This window comes from Dasypus novemcinctus, chromosome 25 (assembly GCF_030445035.2).
Source record: "Dasypus novemcinctus isolate mDasNov1 chromosome 25, mDasNov1.1.hap2, whole genome shotgun sequence".
Lineage (NCBI taxonomy): Eukaryota > Metazoa > Chordata > Mammalia > Cingulata > Dasypodidae > Dasypus > Dasypus novemcinctus.
In genome coordinates, this window is record NC_080697.1 from 28,118,012 (window position 1) to 28,124,136 (window position 6,125).

Here is a 6,125-nt window from a genome sequence, read left to right on the forward strand (position 1 = left end):
TCTTCTCTTTGACACTTTTTTCTTCTTATTCTATTTCCTTGTTTTTGTCTAAGTTCCTTTGAAGGAAAAAGATTAGGGTCAGGGAAAGCAAAAGAGGAAAGAACAAAAAAATTATAATAGTAGTATTGATAGTAAATGTTATCAGAGGAACCATTTAAGACCTAGGAGAGTGCATATTAAAATCATGTAAGCTGTATAGAGTTATAGGAGTAAAAAAGTGAAGTTCCTACAATGAGATGGGAAACTGAATATGGAGAAGAATATAGTATGAATTAAAAGGCCAGTGTGATCAGGAGAGGGAAAGAGAAAAGGACAACAACGTAAAGAGGGAATAAAAGATAGAAAACAGAATAGAGATGTTAGAAATAAAAAGCCAGAAAAATTGAGGACTAAACAAAGAGAGGTGGAATGTAAGAGCAACAACAGAAGATAGAAGTTGAAAGATGTAAAGGATTTGGTAGCCAAAATCAGTACACACAAAAAAGAGGAAGTCAAAGATGAGGAAGCACAACAAACAAGACATACTGCCAGTAGCACCTACTAGAAAAAAAAGAAAAAAAAAGTGGAGGGATAGGGGATAAAGAGGAAGGAAAGACAAGGAAACAAGCAAACAAACAAAAAATTAGACAAGCCCTCAAGTGAAGAGTCCTATTTGCAAATCAGTTTATTCAATAAACTGATCTGGAACCTGTCCCTCCCCATTTCTCCCTTCCTCACTTCTCTCTCTACTAGGTCAGCCAGAAGCCCGTGTGAGAGCTCCCCTCCAAGATTCAAATGGGAACTTGCTGACCAACTCACCACAGACAAGCAGTTCCTACTGTTCTCCTTCCTCAGGTGTGCTGCACAGGACTAGTTAATTACCTGACTCTACTTTTTTCCAGACCAATTTTCCTTATCCCAGGGTGTTTAGGCAAATCAGGCTGACTCAGCAGATTCACCTCTCATCTCTTCCTAGCCTCTCCCCAAGTCAACTGGCATGCTCCTCCAAGCTCAAATAGGGGGTCCCGATGATTGAACCCAAATTCCTCAGACCCCTCTGCACCCCTCACCAGAACCCTTCCACTCTCAGAGTTCCTCTGAGACCAGTGGGCTTGGAGAATGCTGGGGTCCAGGGAGTACTGAGTTCAGGGAACATGGGCTTGGGGAATGTGGGTTCAGGGTATATGGGGTTCAGGGAACATGGGATTTGTGGAATGTGGGGCTCAGGGAACACCTCAGTGTGGCCGGCGGTGTTCAGGGAATGCTGCAGCCACCAGCCAGCCCTAGGGAAGGAATTAGCCTTCCAACAGCTTCAGTACAAGCACCATAAACCCATGGTTTCACCTTAAGCAATCACTTCTTTTGTTGCACTCTCTCCAGATCGATGTCCAGAAACCTCCTGCTTTGTGGGTTTCCCAAACAGCTCATTCAGGCAGGATTCTGTCCCCAGTCAGCTGGTTTTTTTGCAAGAGAGATTATGAGGGTGCACTCATTCAGACACCATCTTCCCTCTGTTTTTTTTAAAAGCTGCCAGTCTAATGGGTGTAGGATGGTATCTCTTTGTAGTTTTTGATTTGCATTTCCCTAATAGCTAGTGATGTTGAGTATCTTTTCTTGTGCTTTTTAGCCATTTGTATTTTTTCTTTGGAGAAGCATCTCTTCATATCCTCTGCCCATTTCTTGTATGAGTTGATTGCCTTCTTATTTTCAAGATATAGGATTTATTTATACATGCTGGATATTAGGCTCCTATCAGATATGAGGTTACCAAATATTTTCTACCTTTGGGTAGGCTGTCTTTTCACTTTCTTGATAAACTCCTTTGAGGTGCAAAAAGGCTTTAATTTTGAGGAGGTCCATATCTCTATTTTTTCTTTCACTGCTCTTGCTTCAGGTGTGAAATTCATGACGCTCTTTCAAATTACATGGTCCTGCGGATGCTTCCCGAAGTTGTCTTCCAAGGTCTTTATGATCTTGGCTCTTATATTTAGATCTTTGATCCATCTTGAGTTGATTTTCATATAAGGTGTGAGATGGTAATGCTCCCTCATTCTTTTGCATATGAATATCCAATTCTCCAAGCACCATTTGTTGAAGAGGCCATTCTTTCCCAGTTGAGTGGGCTTGGTGGCATTGGCAAATATCAGATAACTGTATAGGTGAGGATCTATGTATATGTGAGGATCTATATCCGAACTCTCAATTTGGTTCCATTGGTCAATATGTCTATCCTTGTGCCAGCTCTGAACCAGCTCCTCAGCAGCCTCAATAGTGAGCTGGCCCCAGCTCTGAGCTCTTGGGACAGCCACTTCTGAGACCACTCTTTCTCAGAGGGGGCTGAGCAGTTGCTGCCTACCCAGAAGTAGCTGGGGAATGGCCAGGTCAACTCCAGCCATTACAAGATGGAGCTATGCTGCCCCTTGGAGGAGAACGGTGCCTGTGAGTACAGGGACAAGTGCCAGTTCGCCCACAGCATCCACGTGTGCCACAACCTGATCCACCACCCCAAGTACAAGACAGGGCTGTGCAACACCTTCCACACCATCCGCTTTTGCCCCTATGGACCCTGCTGCCACTTAGTCCAGAATCCCAAGGAGCACTGGGCCCTGGCCAGGGTGCAGGACCTCTCCGCTGACCGTCCCTGCCTCCAGCATAGCTTTAGCTTTGCTGGGTTTCCCAGTGCCGCTGCCACCCCTGCTGACCATCACCCCACCCCCATTCTGAATGCCAATGACCTCCTGGGTTGACCCACCCTGCCCAATGGCACCAATAACCCCTTCACCTTCCCCAGCCAGGAGCTGGTGAGACTCTTTGCCCCTTGCATGGAGCTGCCGGGTGGGGGTGGCTCCCCCACCATCTTCCTCTTCCAGCCCATGTCTGAGTCCCCTCACATGTTTGACTCCCCCTCCCCCCAGCCCTCAGGATTCTCTCTCAGACCAGGTGGGCTACCTGAGCAGCTCCAGCAGTAGCCACAGTGGCTCAGAGTCCCCTACCTTGGACAACTCAAGAGGCCTGCCCATTTTCAGCAGACTCTCCATCTCAGATGACTAACCAGGCTAGCGAGGTTCCCCCTAACTAATCCATCTCCAGCCCCACCACCTTTACCCTCCTCCCCACCCTATGCCCACAGACCCCTACTGAACAAGGTTAAGCTCAACCCCTTTCCCCCAGAACCTTGGACTACCCCTCCCTCTTCCCTTCCTTGTTAACACCCACCTAACATAAGGACAAGTCAATTTGTCAGTAGCATCCTCTGGCTTGAAACCCCTTCCTCTCAAATGTATCACCCATCTACCATGCCTAACAGACAAGTCCCATATTTGTCAGTAGATGTCTTTTTCTGTCTTAAGCTGTAAGTGCCAAATTCCAAAAGAAAAAGTAACAGTTTACAGGAGCAACTTAGTGCTTTGTAATCTAACTTTGTCACCATGACTACATTACCTCTTCAGCACCAGAGGGCACCGTGGGCCTCCCTGCCCAGGGGCTGGGAGGGTGGGAATGAGTGGGAGGGGGAGGAGACCCAGAACAGCAGCTCCATCCACTGGCCACCCAACTGCACCTTCTCTTATTTCAGTCTCCTGCACACTTGTCTCCTCCTCCCAGAGGTCACCCTCTCCCCCGCTCACCTGCCCTTGGAAGAGTTGTTACCAGACTTGGGTTTTTGGGAAAACCTATCTTGACATTCAAAACCTTTTCCTTCCCAATCTGAACCCTTTATTGACTAATCTTGTCTGGATTTGTGCTGACAATACTATGCTGTTTTAACCACTATGACTTTGTAGTATGTTTTAAAGTCAGGTATTGTGATTCTTCTGATTTCATTTTTCTTTTTCAATATGTCTTTGGCTATTCAGGCTTCTTTGCCTTCCAAATAAATTTCATAGTTATTTTTTCCAGTTCATTAAGAAATGCTGTGTTGATTTTTAATGGGATTGCATTTATTGAATTTGCTTTGTAGAGCAGTTTGAACAATTGTTGCAAAAATTATGTTAAAAAAATCAAGTACAAGTTGACATCTGTTCATCATCAGGGACTCTCAATATCTAGGTTAACAAATTGTACTTACTTTTACATAAGTGCATTACTTGTATGTATTATTCTTTGTGGCCACTTTGACACATAAAGAAGGTGATACCATGAGCAGTGAAAGTTTTAAAAGGCAACAATGATGTATATTGATATTTTGTTTTCACTACTTTAACAAGGACCTTTTTTCAGTATGAGACTTACTGCACCACTTGATATGGTCCATTTGCTAAGCAGATAATGAAATCACTTTGTCATGTTTTGTCAGAGATAGTCATTGCAGATGTCTTGAGGCTTTTCATTTCACAATGAGATATAAGGTAGCCAAAGGGATTCCACTGTTTCTAATTATCAACAGTTTTTTTTTTTGGTCACTCGTTGACTTCAGTAGAGATTTATGGTCTGGGGAAAAGAGGTTAAATAACCTGCCTCCCCTATTACTGTCTTATATTTAGGTTGCTTTATTTAAAATAGGCAAGGAATCATTCTTTATTGTAAACATTACTTTCAGCATGTTGAAATTTAACTTCCTATTGAACATTCACTTAAATTTTCTCTCTAAGACAGAAAGAAATGGAGGTCAGCACCACAGATTTTAGTGTTATTTTCTAGGGGAACATTTATCCTTTCATGTCAAGGCTAGTGAACTCAGGCTACTGAAAGCTTAGAGAAGGTGTGACTTATCAAACAGCATAACACAGATTCAAGTTATTGCCAAACAGCTCTTTCACTCATTATTCTGGATACACACTTTATTTCCATGTTTCCTAAATATTGAAAAATGTGTATGGTGATAAAGTTCTATATTATAACAAAATAAAACAGGAAAATTATTTATGTATCTTAGCACTGTTAGAGACCAAACAGGAGTTTGCCTCCTCTTTACTATCAAGGAGCTCTCTATCTACCATGGAAAACATAAGATTTAAATATAGGTATATAGATATAGTTATAACTACTTATACTTAGTATAAAGTGATATATCATGTAATTTTTCTGTTGTCTCTATTCTCCTCTATTTTTCCCAGTTTCAAGGCAAATGATAATAAGTGCTAAATACACCTGTATCTTTGTTAAATTTTTGCAGAATTTACAAAGATATAGTAAAATTGGTCCTCTGATTACCAGACCTGACTACTAATCTCTCCTAGATAAGAAAGGACCATAAATTCAGAGATCTTTTGAAATAAGAGGATACATTAGTCAGCCAAAGGGGTGCTGATGCAAAACACCAGAAATTGGTTGGTTTTTATAAAGGGTATTTATTTGGGGTAGGAACTTACAGATACCAGGCCATGAAGCATAAGTTACTTCCCTCACCAAAGTCTATTTGGAGCAAGATGGCTGCCGACATCTGCAAGGGTTCAGGCTTCCTGGGTTCCTACATTCCTGGGGCTTGCTTTTCTCTGGGTTAAAGTTTCCTTTCTTCCAGTTACTTTCTTCTCTTTCCTCTGTGTACAGACTTCCCGGGGCTCCAGCTTAAGTCCTCAGCATCAAACTCTAGCATCATAGCTCCAATATCAGAAAAACCCTCAACTCTGTTCTTTGCCATGCCTTTTTTCTGTGAGTCCCAACCCACCAACGAGTGGGGACTCAACACCCTAACCATAACTCAGTCATGCCCAGGTACAGATCAGATTACAAGCATAATCAAATAGCTATTTTTAGAATTCATAACCATATCAAACTGCTACATTCCACCCTCTGAATTCCAAAAAGACATAATATTTTTTAAAAAAACACAAAAAAAACATTAAATTAGTAACAATGCAAGTACTAAATCATATTACAATCAATTTAAAGAAATACAGTTTGTCTTGGGGCAAAGTCCTATCTGCTATTGTTGTAGAATTTGAGAGAGGTTCAATTATTTGCATATAGAGAGGCCAGGGCTCAGGAATGATTTTGAGAAGGAAAAATGGTTTATTGATGGCCGGTGGGACTCAGGAGTTTTCTGTTTGAATCCCAAGCCACGAACAAGATTCTTGAATCCCTTCTATACAGAGAGGAAAGGCCAAATGGTCCCTTTGTTTCAGTTCTCAATAGGCTTCAATTAGCATATATATCTTCCACATCTTAGGTAAGCTTTTAGCATGGACTTCAAACATTCCAGGTAAGCT

The 6,125-nt window shown here is 42.2% G+C and overlaps 1 pseudogene; it reads left to right on the forward strand.

Moving 5' to 3' along the window:
- Positions 1-2,201: 2,201 nt before the first annotated feature.
- LOC101426755 (mRNA decay activator protein ZFP36L1-like) lies at positions 2,202-3,030 on the forward strand (annotated as a pseudogene).
- The last annotated feature ends 3,095 nt before the right edge of the window (positions 3,031-6,125 follow it).